Source organism: Schistocerca gregaria, chromosome 6 (assembly GCF_023897955.1).
Source record: "Schistocerca gregaria isolate iqSchGreg1 chromosome 6, iqSchGreg1.2, whole genome shotgun sequence".
Lineage (NCBI taxonomy): Eukaryota > Metazoa > Arthropoda > Insecta > Orthoptera > Acrididae > Schistocerca > Schistocerca gregaria.
The window spans coordinates 397,424,029-397,442,395 of NC_064925.1; positions in this window are offsets into that span (position 1 = coordinate 397,424,029).

Here is an 18,367-nt window from a genome sequence, read left to right on the forward strand (position 1 = left end):
TTGGGATAGCCCCATCACATACTTTATTGCCCCCCCCCCCCCCCCCCTAAGTTCAATCGACCCACTGTAGACACCTTATATACTAACTAATCTACGAGAAAATCCGCGTTTATCAGATGTGACCCACCTTAACAGTAAACTAAACAAACGCTAACACACGCTTAAACTGAAATACAGTAAGAACTCCAATTAAAAGCGCAGCTAAATCGCAAATGTTGGGCGGGTACACACACGAAAATATGAAAACCACATGGTGTTTACCGAACATAAATCTTAAATCGCATAAGATACGAAACAAGTGAAAACTAAGACAGCACGCTACTTTTTGTAAAAAAAATATCACACAGTAAATGTCCTAAAATAATGGAAGAGCATTATAATCAATCAGAACAACACCTACCATTCTAAAAATTATTCCACTACATCTTGGAGTAGTGGTACAGCAACCTTCTATGGCTACTATTTGAAAACCAGTCGGAAGTTGTAAAAATTCCTCATTCACTTAAGAACGACGAATATCGGCCGAGTAGAGCATCGTCATGACTTTGTAACATAGCTTGATGATGCCCTATACGGGTGAAACGCGTCGTGAAGTTAATAAAGAGCATTCTGCAGAGCATACTTCAAACAACAACTGTTTTTTAAATAATACCTTCCGTTCTGCACAGATGGTGCGTAAGTCGGAGCTAGAGGCCGGTCACCTTCACTGTCAAGTCTCAGATGAGTCTTTAACTTTTAATGAAAGCTTCATGGGTCCTGGGTTCGAGCAAAGTCATTGCTTCATTTCTGAATAAATATTATCAGCAATGGCAGCCAAAGACTCCCAATAAAAGGGGTAATGTCGTACAACTAACGATCTTGTCAAAGAGGTTGGAGGAGTTGACACAGTTTCAGGGCAATTTCTTACCCTTAGGGGTTGGAAACTGCTGATTCTTCAGCCTTTTTGGAGCAATAATCAATGACATGGGGAAGCAGTATGTGTAGGAAACCACTGCATTAAAGACACACTATGGGTATCCACAGGACATGAGACCTGATACTGAAAATGTGTCCTGACGAGCCCTCCGAAGGTTCCTGAGTAGTCTCCATTTCGGTTTTCTCGGAGGGATCTGTCAAAGGGCTATAAAGACGAGAGAAACATAAACAAACGAATGAAGTGCTCGGATTAAAAATGCTGTAAGCAGAGATGTATTCTCCCTCAATTACTGTTCTGCGTATACGCGTCGAAGAAGGATGACTAAAATCAATGAACATTCTACGAGTGTAATTTAAATAAGACCAGTGACGAGATTTGCTGATGATATTGCCATTCTTAGTGAAAGTCAAGAAGAGCTACACGCCGTGTTGAATTAAATGACCTAATGAGTATAGAATATTCGGTGAGAACAAACCGAAGGAAGATGAAAATAACGAGGAACAGCAGAAGTGTGATTAACCATAAACTAATCATCAAATTAGCGGACCACGAAGTAGACGTAGGTCAAGAATTCTACTGCATTGCAAGTAAAAATAACGCATGGTGAACTGAGCAAGGAGAATGGTGATAACAGTTTAACATAGGCAAAGAGGGCACTTCTGCCAAAGACAGGTCTCCAAGTATTGAAAAAGAAGACGCAACTTCCGAGAAAGTACGTTTGGTGTACAACATTTATAATTTAGGGGTTTGAGATGTGGTTTTATGCAAAAAAAGTAAAAATGAGAGGGGTTGATATAGAACTAGGAGTTTCAGTGCAGATTCGGCGAAGAAACTCACATGTGGAGAACATTGTCATGAAGAAGGATCATGATAGTGAAACGTGTTTAGAAACTTTATAGAACAACTGCCGTGGTACTTGAGGGAGCTGTAAGGGATAAAAACTGTAGGAGAATACAAAAATTGCATTACACACGACAAATATTTATACTTGTAGTTTGGAAGTGCTATTTTGAGATTAAGTTGGTGAAGAGAGGAATTGATATCCTGCCATACAGAATCAGTCAGAAGACTGCTGATGATAAAAAAATGATTTTCCCTGTCAGCCAGAATTACCATCTCCACATATATGTAGTCGCGAAAATGATTCCAATGGGACATTGTGTTCTGCTGCACTGCGTCACAGTGCCCAACTGATTCGTTCCCGCATACTTGTTATGGGCATTTCTGTCAAAAGGGGTACTAATTGTGATGGTGTTTGATCCATTACAAAGACTTTGCCTCATTTTATATACCTTACATCCCTTCTGTTTTATACAGTTACCTTATGAAACATTTTACCTGAAGAGAAGTTAATTTTCATGCAGAAGAAGCGAACATTAACAAACTTCATGAGGCACCTTGCATATCTAAGAAGTCTTACAATCGTGGCCTTCACTATGTGATCAAAGGTATCCGAACACCTGGCTGAATATGACTTACAAGTTCGCGACGCTCTCCGTTGGCAATGCTGGAATTCATTATGGTGTTAGCGCAACCTTAGACTTGATGACATCTTCCTCTCTCCCGGGCATACTTTTAATCAGGCGCTGGAAGGTTTATTGGGGAATGGCAGCCCATGCTTCACGGAGTGCTGCACTGTGGAGAGGTATCGACGTCGCTCGGTGAGGCCTGGCACGCATTCGGAGATCCAAAATATCCCAAAGGTGTACTGCAGGATTTAGGTCAGGACTCTGTGCAGGCCACTCCAATATAGAGATGTTATTGTCGTGTAACCACTCCGCCAAAAACCGTGCATTATGAACAGGTGCTCGATCGTGTTGAAGGATGCAGTCGCCTTCAACGAATTGCTCTTTAAGAGTGGGAAACAAGAAGGTGCTTAAAACATCGGTGTAGACCTGTGCTGTGATAGTGCCACGCAAAAAAAAAAGGGGGTGTAAGTCCCCTCAATGAGAAACACGACCACATTATAACACCACCGCCTCCGAATTTCACTGTTGGCACTACACGTGTTGGCAGATGACGTTCACCAGGCACTCGCCATACCCCCACCCTGCCATTGGATCGCCACGCTGTGTGCCGTGATTCGTCTCTCTACACAACATTTTTCCACTGTTCAATCGTCCAACGCTTACGCTCCTTGCACCAAACCAGGTTTCATTTGGCACTAACCGGCTTTATGTGCAGCTTCTCAACCAAGAAACCCAAGTTTTCTCACGTTGTGCCTAACTGTCAGAGTACTTGCAGTGGATCCTGATGCAGTTTGGAATTTCTTTGTGGTAGTCTGGATAGATGTATGCCTATTACACACTGCAACACCCCTCAACTGTCGGCGCTCTCTGTCAGTGAACAGTTAAGGTCGGCGTGTACGCTTTTGTGCTCTACGTACCCCTTCATGTTTCCACTTCACCATCACATTGGAAACTGGACCTAGGGATGTTTAGGAGTGTGGAAATCTCGCTTGCAGACGTACGACACAAGTGAAAACCAGTCACCTGACCACGTTCGAAGTCAATTACTTCAGCGGAGCGCTCCAGTCTTCTCTCTTACGATGTTTAATGATTACTGGTGTCACTGATATGGTGTATCTGACAGTAGGTGGCAGCACAATGCAAATAATATGAAAAACGTATGTTTCTGGAAGAGCCTGAATACTTTCGATCACGTAGTGTAATACTCTTTAATAGTATTTGTTGGCTTGTATAACAAAAAAATGTTTCAAGAGATTGATTCGGCGGACTCAATGCAGGACGTAATTTTCGTGACGCGTTTGCCTTTCAGTTTGGTGTTTGAGAGTGGTCTTTTTGACGACACATTATCACTGGGTAGGCTTTAGGCAACGCATTATAATTTCAATTGCGCTCATTCACACTATTCCTGCATGCAGTATAATATTACCAATTAAGGTTCCGTTATTTCGTCGAGTCGGTCTTCTCTTTTCTCGTGGAATATTACAATTAAAACGTCATTGCTCCTTTTATGGCCCACTCGCCTGGCTACGTGACCGTCCACCTCCACTTCAATTTCATTACGTTAGTAATCAAGCCTGACATTACTATGTGTTCCCCCATCTGACCGAGCGAGGTGGCGCAGTGGTTAGCGCACTTTACTCGTATTCGAAAGGACGACGGTTCCTCTGAAAGGGAACTGTTTTCTTCCCCATCGTTCCATAATCCGAGCTTGTGCTCAGTCTCTATTGACTTCGTTGTCGACGGGATGCTAAGCAATAATAGCCTTCTCCCATTCTTCCTGTCTTTCCTGTTAATCGTCCTCTTAGACCTCTCGATTTCTCACTGATCGACCCACAGCTTTTGAATGGTTTTAGGTGATGTAAGTCCATTTCCCAGAACCGTAAAGTACATTTTGTAATACACCCCGTGTGTAAATTTTGATATTGGGACGCTCTGTTCCAAAAACTCTATTTAATTTTCTAAGAAAACTCCGCAGTATCTTTGTTCTTCGTTGCATATCTTTCATTACGAATCCTGTCATCTTCAACTACCCAAGAAACATTCTCCTGAACTGGATTTAATTTCTTACACGTATATCTTTCTTTGCAGAGCGTCCTTTGAACATTATTTTAGTGTCATTCTAGTTGTTTTTAGACTGACTATCGAACTCGTTGTACGTTCATATTTGGTGAATCGTTCACGTTTATCTTCACTATAGGCAAACAGTGTTATCAAAGCAATATTAGTTCATGAATGTTCCATTAACAAGTATTCCTTCGTTTTCCCCGGTTAGGGATTTCAAAACTTCCTGAAGCAATGATGAGAATTTTTGTTTGGTACGGAATACCCTCACCTGACTCTTCCTGACATCACACTGTCTTGATGGTATAGAGCTTCGCAAGATCTGTTAGGGCATACTACACTACTGGCCATTAAAATTTCTACACCACGAAGATTACGTGCTACAGACCTGACATTTAACCGATAGGAAGAAGATGCTGTGATATGTAGAGCATTCACACAAGTTTGGCGGCGGTGGCGACAGCTACAACGTACTGACATGAGGGAAGTTTCCAACCGATTTCTCATACACAAACAGCAGTTGACCGGCGTTGCCTAGAGAAACGTTGTTATGATGCCTCGTGTAAGGAGGAGAAGTGTGTACCATCACGTTTCTGACTATGATAAAGATCGGATTGTAGCCTATCGCGAATGCGGTTTATCGTATCGCGACACTGCTGCTCGAGTTGGTCGAGATCCAATGACTGTTAGCAGAATATGGAATCGATGAGTTCAGGAGATTAATACGGAACGCTGTGGGGGATCCCCACTGCCTCGTATCGCTAGCAGTCGAGATGACAGGCATGTTATCCGCATGGCTGTAACGGACCGTGCAGCCACGTCTCGATCCCTGAGTCAACAGAGGGGGACGTTTGCAAGACAAAAACCAACTGCACGAACAGTTAGACGACGTTTGCAGCAGCATGGGCTATCAGTTCCGAGACCATGGCCGCGGTTACCGTTGAAGCTTCATCACAGGCAGGAGCGCCTGCGATGGTGTACTCAACGACGAACCTGGGTGCAGGAGTGGCAAAACGTCATTTTTTCGGATGAATTCAGGTTCTGTTTACAGCATGATGATGGTCGCACTTGTGTGTGGCGACATCGTTGTGAACGCACATTGGAAGCGTGTATTCGTCATCGCCATACTAGCGTATTACCCGGCGTGATGGTATGGGGTGCCATTGGTTACACGTCTCGGTCACCTCTTGTTCGCATTGATGGCACTTTGTACAGTGGACGTTACATTTCAGTTGTGTTACGACCCTTGGCTCTACCCTTCATTCGATCCTGCGAAACTCTACATTTTAGCAGGATAATTCACGACCACATGTTGCAGGTCGTGTACGGGCCTTTCAGGATACAAAAATTGTTAAGACTGCTGCTCTGGCGAGCAGAGTCTCCAGATCTCTCAGCAACTGAAAACGTTTGGTCAATGGTGGGCGTGCATCTAGCTCGTCGCAGTATGCCAGTCTTGATGAACTGTGGTATAGCGTTGAAGCTGCATGGGCAGCTGTACCTGTAAACGCCATCCAAGCTCAGTTTGACGGAATGACTAGGCGTATCAAGGCCGTTATATCGGCCAGGGGTAGGTTGTTCTGGGTACTGATTTTTCAGTATCTATGCACCCAAATTGCGTGAAAATGTAATCACGTGTCATTTCTAGTGAAATACTCTTGTCTATTGAATACCTGTTTATCATCTGCATTTCTTTTGGTGCAGCTATTTTAATGGCCAGTAGTGTATATTGTTGTGGACTGAGAAGTGTTCTCTGTTTTCGGACATGAAATGACAGGTAGATGACTAATGAGATTACTCCACGTTAGGCGGAAAAATGTAATGAATTCCAGAAATTCTTCTCTGTGGTATTACACAACATGGAAAGTAGCAATGAGATCAATAATTAAATGAAATGCAGTATAATTGGTTATGAGGAAAATGGATTCATGTATGAATGGAAGAGACTGCGTAGATAATTGAAACATGAAAGAAATGTATGTATTTCACTGCTGATTCCACAAAGTAAATCTCAAGTTCTATTTGACTGGGCGTGGACATGGCTCACTTATAGAAGGAAAGGGGGGACTGAAACGTCTCACCATTATTCGTGATCATTCGTCGAATAGTGGCATCGGCGGCAGGCGCTGCGTCGCCACGGCTAGTCCTCTCGGAGTGGCAAGGCACAGGTACGATCTCTCGCATTACCGGACCGTTGTCGGGTGCGTGGTGAAAGCTGTGGTATCACGGTGTCGGAAGGCACATGTTGACTATGAATGGAAGAGCGGTCATGTCCTCTCGCTTCCGTGCTGTCTCGCCGACTGTGATCTCATTCTCACCCATTTCTCAACTTAACTCTTCTTCGAAATTTTCTCCTCCCGCGGTGTGACGTTGGCGACCTCATTTTGCGATACAGGCGAATGGCAGATCGCCGTTTCATGGCCACGTTGAAACGTCTACTTAGGAAAATTAATGAATTACTGTGCTGATAAACTCCTTTCGTCATTTGATTTACAAACAGCTGAGCAAAACTGAAGGTTCTCAGACGTTTGTCTCTTTACTTATTCTGATCATGACGAATCTGACACACAATGTTTTAGCACAACGCAGTCTGACTTTCAATAATCCCTACAAAAGAATGGCCCTAACTAACAATAGCCGGCCGTAGTGCCCGAGCGGTTCTAGGCGCTACAGTCTGGAACCGCGCGACCGCTACGGTCGCAGGTTCGAATCCTGCCTCCGGCATGGATGTGTGTGATGTCCTTAGGTTAGTTAGGTTTAAGTAGGTCTATGTTTTAGGGGACTGATGATACCACCAGTTAAGTCCCATAGTGCTCAGAGCCACTAACAATAAACTACACCTTTCATGAATTACTTACCTCACAAGAGTTTTCGTTACTCGAACTACTGCAATACAGCGGCGAGGGCCAATACTGCCAGCTAAATAAAAGATTATAACTACTGAAGTAACTAACTACTGATAGGCATAGTTAGCAAATGAAAGAATTTGATAGAGAAGAAACTATGTATTTACCATATCAGTTCATGACATCCAGTCTTACAAATTTACTGTCTCTGATGGACATACGTCCACATCATCCGCTGTCAAAACTCCGCCATCTCTCTCCCCACATCCAACACGTTGGCGGCTCACCTGCAACTGCGCAACGCTACGCGCTGTTAACATAAAAGCGCCCAACACTACAATAGCGAATATAACAGCAATGCCAACCAGCCACAGCTTGCACACAGCACAGCCAGTGATTTTCATACAGAGCGCTACGTGGCGTTACCAGTATAAAAACCTCAACAGCCTGCTTACACCGTCTCTCCTAGTGGATAGTGGAAATACCTTAACTTGCGTGAGCTGGTGTGAGTCAGGGGAATTTGCATCTTTCGCACGATTTCACATTTTTACAATGTTTTCCTACATTCCGACGGTGTTGTGTGAGCAGCTCCACAACACTTCTTTGTAACCGCTATCTCTGCATGAGGCCTGGACAGACTCATATTAGGGCTTCGTGTCACATTCTGCTGGCCTTCGTGATTTATATGAAACATCCTTAATGTCGAAAAAATGCCTTCTGAATAACGCTGACTTCTTTTACAGGCCTGCCTGTGCGAATTGCCAGAGCTTTGAGTACGTTCCTCCTTGCGCCCCTCGGATGCTTACATTGTCGGCAAATTCCTGCTTTCTAAGGCAGCTAAATTGACTCGTGCCAGGCCAGAGGAACTCACATGCTTTCTCGTGCACATTCTTGACGTTCCGTCACAACGGCTGCTGGTATCCATCAGTTCTGGGCTCGCTCCTCATTGTCAGACAGGCCCTTCGCAACGTGCCCCTCCTTCAGTGAGGCGATGACGTCCACCTGGCTTCCCACTGAGTGCTAGCAGAATGGCATCGGTGACCTCCTTCCTTTGCACTTGCCGCGTGGTACCCAGTTCCCTCCTCCTCCTCTTCGGCCGCTGGTGCTGCGACCGCAGGTGGAGGTATCACAAAATGGTTTAAAGCGCACCAACATTTTCTAAAAATCTGCGAAATCTTCACTCAGTGGCATTTCATCCACTATTCTCTATTATACATTTTCTGTCATGACTTGCTAATAGTCAACTGGGCTACATACTCTTCAGTTAGCAGCTGGTTCATTTACCTAATTAAAATGTAATACTTAGTTATTGCTTTGATGCTCATTTAAGTGAATATCTTGCGCCATATGAACAGCCAGCTGACAGGCCAATAAATTAGCGTTTCTCTAACCTCTCTTCTCTTGTGAAGTGAAATGAGTCAATTAGTGTTGTGTTACGTCCGCACTATAACACAACAAATAAACCGTTATAACCAAATTTATTTGACCTTCTGTCACTCAAAACAAAACATAAGTTCGACTACACAACACTTCGCTGGCTGTAGCTCCAAGAAGAAAATCAGGGTCACTAGTAGAGAATACAAGTCCAAACCACTGCCAACCAGTCGGTACCGACGCGTCGCAAGTTTCCAGCCAGGGAGGCCCCAGTACAGTTCGGTTGTCGTGAATCCAGCAGCCGGTTAGTAACACAGTCATCGGCGAAGATTGAACTGGTTAAACGGGCTCAGGGAGCTCGCTTAAATCCGCAGGTGAGGCCAATCAGAGAGTTGGTAGATGGCGTCCTTACACGGTTGCTCACTCTGTTGGCAAAGGCAGCGCCGCCAGGGTAATCCGTATCGATAGTGCGCAGTGCCGATGGTACTGTTATCGACGACTGTGCCGCTAAAGCGGAGTTATTGAACGCAGTTTTCCGAAATTCCTTCACCAGGGAAGACGAATAGAATATTCCAGAATTTGAAACACGAACATATGCTAGCATGAGTTTCTTAGAAGTAGATACCTTAGGGGTTGCGAAGCAACTAAAATCGCTTGATACGGGCAAGTCTTCAGGTCCAGATTGTATACCGATTAGGTTCCTTTCAGATTACGCTGATACTATAGCTCCCTACTTAGCACTCATATACAACCGCTCGCTCACCGATAGATCTGTACCTACAGATTCGAAAATTGCGCAGGTCGCACCAGTGTTCAAAAAGGATAGTAGGAGTAATCCATTTAACTACAGACCTATATCATTGACGTCGGTTTGCAGAAGGGTTTTGGAGCATATACTGTATTCAAACATTATGAATCACCTCGAAGAGAACGATCTATTGACACGTAATCAGCATGGCTTCAGAAAACATCGCTCTTGTCCAACGCAGCTAGCTCTTTATCCGCACGAAGTAATGGCCGCTATCGACAGGGGATCTCAAGTTGATTCCGTATTTCTAGATTTCCGGAAAGCTTTTGACACCGTTCCTCACAAGCGACTTCTAATCAAGCTGCGGAGCTATGGGGTATCGTCTCACTTGTGCGACTGGATTCGTGATTTTCTGTCAGGAAGGTCGCAGTTCGTAGTAACAGACGGAAAATCATCGAGTCAAACTGAAGTGATATCAGGTATTCCCCAGGGAAGCGTCCTGGGACCTCTGCTGTTCCTGATCCATATAAATGACCTGGGTGGCAATCTGAGCAGTTCTCTTAGACTGTTCGCAGATGCTGCTGTAATTTACCGTCTAGTAAGGTCATCCGAAGACCAGTATCAGTCGCAAAGCGATTTAGAAAAGATTGCTGTATGGTGTGTCAGGTGGCAGTTGACGCTAAATAACGAAAAGTGTGAGATGATCCACATGAGTTCCAAAAGAAATCCGTTGGAATTCGATTACTCGATAAACAGTACAATTCTCAAGGCTGTCAATTCAACTAAGTACCTGGGTGTTAAAATTACGAACAACTTCAGTTGGAAGGACCACATAGATAATATGGTCGGGAAGGCGAGCCAAAGGTTGCGTTTCACTGGCAGGACACTTAGAAGATGCAACAAGTCCACTAAAGAGACAGCTTACACTACACTCGTTCGTCCTCTGTTAGAATATTGCTGCGCGGTGTGGGATCCTTACCAGGTGGGATTGACGGAGGACATCGAAAGGGTGCAAAAAATGGCAGCTCGTTTTGTATTATCACGTTATAGGGGAGAGAGTGTGGCATATATGATACACGAGCTGGGATGGAAGTCATTACAGCATAGACGTTTTTCGTCGAAGCGAGACCTTTTTACGAAATTTCAGTCACCAACTTTCTCTTCCGAATGCGAAAATATTTTGTTGAGCCCAACCTACATAGGTAGGAATGATCATCAAAATAAAATAAGAGAAATCAGAGCTCGAACAGAAAGGTTTAGGTGTTCGTTTTTCCCGCTCGCTGTTCGGGAGTGGAATAGTAGAGAGATAGTATGATTGTGGTTCGATGAACCCTCTGCCAAGCACTTAACTGTGAATTGCAGAGCAGTCATGTAGATGTAAATAGTGGTGTGTACACTGCCGCTAACCACGCGACGACGCTTTCACTTGCGCCAGTTGTTGACACCGTGTGCGGAGCCAGCGGTACTCGCAGCGTGCCCCGCGTGTTGAAGCACGCCGCGCCGAGTTGACGGCTGCTGTGCGGCGGCCAATACGACAATTAGTTATTGTGTTACTTTCATGTTCGCCGAACATTTCTAAGGTTCTTCTTTTTCCCATATTTTTAAATATACAGATGTGTGCCAGTTATTCCTATCTGCCACCTTTTACGCATTTCAGTAATAACAATTCTTCTACAGAAAAAATACATCTACATCCTTACTCCGCAAGCCACCTGACGGTGTGTGGCGGAGGGTACTTCGAGTACCTCTATCGGTTCTCCTTTCTATTGCAGTCTCGTATTGTTCGTGGAAAGAAAGGTTGTCGGTATGCCTCTGTGTGGGCTCTAATCTCTCTGATATTATCCTCATGGTCTCTTCGCGAGATATACGTAGGAGGGAGCAATATACTGCTTGACTCTTCGGTGAAGGTATGTTCTCGAAACTTCAGCAAATGCCCGTACCGAGCTACTGAGCGTCTCTCCTGCAGAGTCATCCACTGGAGTTTATCTATCATCTCCGTAACGGTTTCACGATTACTATATGATCATGTAACGATGCGCGCTGCTCTCCGTTGGATCTTCTCTATCTCTTCTATCAACCCTACCTGGTACAGATCCCACACTGGTGAGGAATATTCAAGAAGTGGGCGAAAAAGTGTAGTGTAACCTACTTTCTTTGTTTTCAGATTGCAATTCCTTAGGATTCTTCCAATGAATCTCAGTGTGTCATCTGCTTTACCTCAATCAACTTTATGTGATCATTCAATTTTAAATCACTCTTAACGCGTACTCCCAGATAATTTATGGAATTAACTGCTTCCAGTTGCTGACCTCCTATTTTGTAGCTAAGTGATGAAGGCTCTTTCCTTCTATGTATTCGCAACACATTACACTTGTCTACATTGAGATTCAATTGCCACTCCCTCCACCATGTGTCAATTCGTTGCAGATCCTCCTGCATATCAGTACAATTTTCCATTGATACAACCTCTTGATATACCACAGCATCATCCGTAAAAAGCCTCAGTGAACTTCTCATGTTATCCACAAGGTCATTTATATATCTTGTGAATAGCAACGGTCCTACGACACTCCCCTTCGGCACACCTGAAATCACTCTTACTTCGGAAGACTTCTCTCCATTGACAATGAGATGCTGCGTTCTGTAATACAGCCACGAAGGAGGAACGTTTCCAGTTTCTTTTCAAATTTTACTTTGATGTCCATCAGTCTTCTATGTCACTGTGTAAGTGACCAAATTTTTTGTTGTAGCATTGTGAGTCATTCTTTGTGTTAAGGAAAATTTTAATTTGAAATAATGGATGTAATTTTTCCTTCTGGTATTTTAATTATGTACATAATTGTTCCTTTTGAAATGTAGTGGTTTACTTACAACAAACCCCAAGAGGTAGTAAATATACTGTGAGGCAGGTAGTCAGGATATCTTACTCTTTAAACGAATGCCTACAAGATTATCGTGGGTGAGCACCACATATTGTTCTTACAGAACGTTTTTGAGGAAGGGAGACTTCGTTTTTTAGAAATGAGTTACCTCAGGAGATTATGCATATGACATTGTTCAATTAAAATATGGAAAATATGTCAGTTTACTTTTTTGCGTCTCCTCAAGATTTGCAACGATTCTAAGTGCAAATGTGACTTTTTAGAATTTTTAAATTAGGCTTTTTGTAGTTTAAATCTCATCAATACAGACACCTAAGAATTTCGAAGTTTACTTATCATGTGCTACACTTATCACTGGTGTAATAACCCTAGAAGTTTAAAACCGAAAAAGCTGTGTCGTTTTAAGACTGAGAGTGAAAACTAGGAAATTACATTTTTAAGAATATTGTTTATCATTTCTTTTGTTTCTGTATGTATGCTTGGCCTGATTACAATACTAGTGTCATCTACACAAAGAACTAATTCTGCTTGTTATGTATTAAACAGAAGACGGTTTGCATATAAAATTCGCCGAGAAGAAACAAAGACTTTGAATTGTCAGATGACGTAGTGCTTGTCAGATGACGTAGTGCATCCGTCAGAGATAGATGGCAAACGACTTAGAAGAGCAGCTGAGTGGAGTGAGTATACAATAAGCTTGTCGCTCTGTTTCTCACCCTCAAATCTATCATTCTCCTTAAATCGTTCTTATGAGTCTGCTTGCGTCTTGGAAGCAGCGTGACCTTACTACGACATGATCTGTCTTCCGTAGCGTCTAACTTGGATTTAGCGAAACCAGGCCACAAGACCAACCCTCTGAACACTATGTTAGGCTCTAGTGCACTAATTCACTAATCTTGATAATGTACTTAGCTGAGTGAATTTTAATTTGGCTATCGAACATCTTCTGGTACGCCCAGTACAGAAACTACTGAGTCGTTGTATTTATCAGTAAAGTATTCTTTACACTTCACTGCTTACCTTCGGTTATTCTTTCGATAATATATGTTTTCACTGAACATAGTGACTGCATTCACCAATGGAACTGCAGTCACTGGACTCATCTTCAGCAATCTCTCCTGAAATTGAACTCTACCATTTGATATTGCTGTAGCCAATATTTGCAGTCGTCATATCCTACTAGAACTAATTTTGAAAGTAAAATCATTTCATTCAAATTGAAATAAATATTTAATTTTTTGTTAACAAAGTTAGAACCTGTACTTGACAGAATGAAACTAAATTCATATTGAACGACATATTTTCGTCATTTTATTGTTTTCAAAACACATTTAAAATTAATATATGTCATTTCAATAAAGTTAATATATCCTAGAATTGAAGAAAAGGATTTCATTAAAACAAATTTTACTCAGTTGCTGTGTGACGCATTAAATATAAGCTATTCTCTGCCTCAAATAACTGATTATAACAGAAATTACTGTCGCTGGTATTCAGCATCGGGAAATCTGATTTAGGATATAAGAATAATGAAATGGGACTAGAAATTAGACCTAAATTTTAGTAATGTATGTCTCAAATCTGTGTAGACACACACTTGTTAAGAGTACGTACTGAAATAAGTTCGTCTCTAGTTTGCCAAGTATAATAATAAACAATATATAGTAGCTTGGCTAGTTACTACCAGTGCAGTTAAGGATATGGTGCCAAAAGCATTTCTACAAAATCTTCACGTCTTTGGTTAAAATTATAAAACAATGGCGTCGTGATGGCTGCCCTTATTAAGTCTGCTTCAAGCCCACTTGTACAAAAGTTTCAATATCGTAATTTATCCTGGTAAGTTTGGAACGACGACTAATAATTACCAGAGATGACTTCTCAATCATGAAGAACTGATAAACATAGCCTTCCAATAACATGTACTTTTTCTTTTTAGTCACCACTTTTATGACTGCTTTGGTGAGGCCTACCACGAATTTATCTCCTTAGTCAATCTCTTCATATCAGAATAACACTTGCCACCTACGTTCTCTGTTATTTATTGGAAGTATTCTGATCTTTGTGTTACACAGTTTTTATTCTGTACAGCTCCCTCCATTACTACAGAAGTCATTCCCTGACGTCTTCACAGATGTCCTGTCATTCAGTCCTTTCTTATTGTCAGTTTTTTCCACATATTGCTCTCCTGCGCAAAGCCTCCTCATTCTTTACCTTATCAGTGCATCTAATTTTCGACATTCTCTGTAGTACCACATCTCAAATGCTTCGATTCTGTGTTTTTCTGCTTTTCCCAAGATCTATATTTCACTATCGCAGAACGCTGTGCTCCGTGTACATGTTGAGAAATTCCTTCCTCAAATTAAGGCCTATGATTTTTGATACTAATAGACTTCTGTCGGTCAGTAGTGAACTCTTCACTAGTGATAATCTGTTTTTTATGTCCTCCTTGCTCAGTGCATCATGGGCTATTTTTCTGCCTAGGTAGCAGAATTCTGTAACATCCTCTGCTTCGTGATCATCAATTATGAGGTTACGTTTCTCGCTGTACTCATTTCTCCTACTTCTCATAACTTTCTTCTTTCTTCGGTTTACTCTCAATCCATATTCTGTAATCATTTGAGTGTTTATTCCAATCAATTGATTGCTCATTCCATTCAATAGATCCTGTAATACTTCATCACTTTAACTGAGGACAGAAAAGTAATCAGCAGATCCTTTCACTGACATCCGTTCATCTTGAGTTTTACTTGCACTCTTCAAGCTCTGGCCGCACGGGGTAGCCGTGCTATCTGAGGAACCTTGCCACTGTTCGCGCGGCTCACCCTATAGGAGGATCGAGTCCTCCCTCGCTCGTGGGTGTGTGTGTTGTCCGTAAGTAAGTTAGTTTGTTAGCTTAAGTAGTGAGTAAGCCTAGGGCCCGGTGACATCAGCAGTTTGGCCCGATAGGAACTTATTACAAATTTCCAAATTAACTACTCTTCAATCTACCTTTTACATTCGCCATTGCTTCAACGATGTACAGGTTGAACAATGGAGGCGAAAGACTACATCCCTGTTACATCCTGATTTTAACTGGAACTCTTCGTACTTGGTCTTCAGTTCTTATCGTTCCCTCTTGGTTGTTGTAAATATTGTGTATCACTCCCCTTTCCCTATGCCTTACACATTTTCTCAGAATTTCGAACATCTTTCGCCATTTTGCATGGTCAAAATATATTTCAAGGATGACACATCCTATTATCGTGTCTTGATTTTTCCTCATTCTTGCTTCCATTATCAAACGCGACGTCAGAACTGCCTCTCTGATACCTTCACATTTCTTAAAAGCAAACTGATCGTCATCTAACAGATCACGAATTTTCTTTTCCACTCTTCTGTATATTTTCTTGTCAGTAATTTGGATACATGAGCTGTTAAACTGACTGCGTGATAATTCATGCACCTGTCGGCTTTCGCAGTCTTTAGAATTGTGTGGTTGATGTTCGTCAGGAGGTCTTATGGTGTATCGCAGTCCCATAAATTCTGCACAGCAACATGACTAGTAGTTTTGTTGCCAGTTCGCCCCATGGTTTTTGAAATTCCAATGGGATGATATCTATCCCACTTGCCTTATTCGATTTTAAACTTTACAAGCTCTTCGCAAGTCGCATTATAATATTAGATTTCCTATCTCTTCTCTATCGACTCCTGATTGTTCTTCTAACACGTCTTCAGACAAGTCTTCCCCTTTATAGATGTCTTCAGTGTGCTGCTAACACCTGCCTTTAACAGTGGAATTCCCATCGTACTTTTAATATTACCCCTGTAGCTTTCACCGAAGGTTGTTTTGACTTTTATGTACACTGAGTCAGTCCTTGCGACAGTCATTGCTTCTTATGTATCTTCACATTCTGCATGCAACCATTTCGCCTTAACTTCCCTGCTCTTTCTGTTTATTTCATTCCGAAGCGACTTGTATTTCTGTATTCCTGGTTTTCCCTGGACATTATTGCCTTCCTTTCTTCGTCTATCAACTGAAGTAATTTTAGGTTATCTATAATTTTTTCGCAGTTACCTTATTAGTACCTGTATGTCACTTTCTAACTTCTGTGATCCCCCTTTTTTATAGAGATGTCCATTCCTCTTCAAAATAACTTACCACTGAGCTGTTTAATATTCCAGAATGCCTCAGACAACTTCAAGTGTACTTCTTTATTCCTTCATGATTCCTCTACCATTTCCTTCCACCCTGATTCTCCTCACTGCTCTCCTAAACTTCAGCCTACACTTCATCGTTATTAAATTGTGGTCTAAGTCTATACCTGCGTTCATATTATATATGCATCATATGTTGAAAACAATAGACTGGCTCGATGAGGTTAAGATAAGTGAACACATAATAAGCAGTCTTGCTAATTCGGATGACTGAGTTGTGATTGCATATTCGATTGAAAGTTTGCAAAGTAATATTTTAGAGCTATATCACAAATGTAAGGACTATGGTATGAAGATTAGCATCTCCAAAACGAAAGTAATGTTAGTGTGAAAGAGATATAAACGGATTGAGTGCCAAATAGGAGGAACAAAGTTAGAACAGGTGGACGGTTTCAAGTACTTATGATGCATATTCTCACAGGATGGCAACATAGTGAAAGAACTGGAAGCGAGTTGTAGCAAAGCTAATGCAGTGAGCGCTCAGCTACGATCTACTCTCTTCTGCAAGAAGGAAGTCAGTACCAAGACTAAGTTATCAGTACACCGTTCAATATTTCGACCAACTTTGTTGTATGGGAGCGAAAGCTGGGTGGATTCAGGGTACCTTACCAATAAGGTAGAGGTTACGGATATGAAAGTAGCTAGGATGATTGCAGGTACTAGTAGATGGGAACAATGGCAAGAGGGTGTCCACAATAAGGAAATCAAAGAAAAACTGGGAATGAACTCTATAGATGTAGCAGTCAGGGCGAATAAGCTTAGATGGTGGGGTCATGTTACACGCATGGGAGAAGCAAGATTACCCAAGAGGCTCATGAGTTCAGCAGTAGAGGGTAGGAGGAGTCGGGGCAGACCAAGGAGAATTTACCTAGATTCGGTTAAGAATTATTTTGAAGTAATAGGGTTAACATCAGAAGAGGCACCAATGTTAGCACTGAATAGGGGATCATGGAGGAATTTTATAAGGGGGACTATGCTCCAGACTGAACGCTGAAAGGAATAATCATTCTTAAATGATGATGATGATGATGATGTCTATACCTGCTCCTGGGTATAGCTTACAGCGCAATATCTGATTTCGAATTCTCTGCCTGACCGTGATGTATTGTAATTTGAATCCTCCCGTATTTCCCGACCTTTTCTATGCATACCCCCTCTTCTGGTGAATCTTGAATAGATTTTTCGATATTACCAGCTGAAGTTTTCTCCCCTCATATCTACAACCAAACTCGTATTCACCCGAACCCTTTCTTCTGCTCCTTTCTCTACAATAGCATTCCAGTCCCCCATAACCTTACGATTTTTAGCTCTCTGTGTGTGCTAAATTACCTGTTCAATGTTCTCATGCTCTTTCTCTGTCTCTTCATCTTCTGCTTGAGGCGCCTGCATGTATACCTGAACTATTCTTGTCGATGTTCCCTTGGCGTCAGGTCTGATGAGAAAACTCCTCTTACTGCCCGTATTGGTACAAAATAATCGACGGTAAACTTTTTTAAACACAAGCGAAAGTGAACGTGATGAGGTCAACTGTTACCACTGTTTCAACACTGTCCACTTACTCTTCTGCCTTTTCACTTATAGAGAAGGTGTTCGCCAAACAGAAACGACAAGGGTAAAAGCTAGGCCTCCCTCGGGCTAACATCTTCCTTCTTTCTTGTGCATCGTTTTATACTTCTCTCAATAATAAGTACAGAATGTTAAGGATGAGCTCAGACAGAATAGAAATCATTTTTACTATCTCCTTTATTCTAGAGAAATAATTTAATCATGCATTTATCATGGTAATTAAACTTTTCTAAAATTACTTCATAAACAGGTCAGATAACGACAACATACTACATACATAGACATTAAGAATTTCCCATAATAGATAGTGTCTT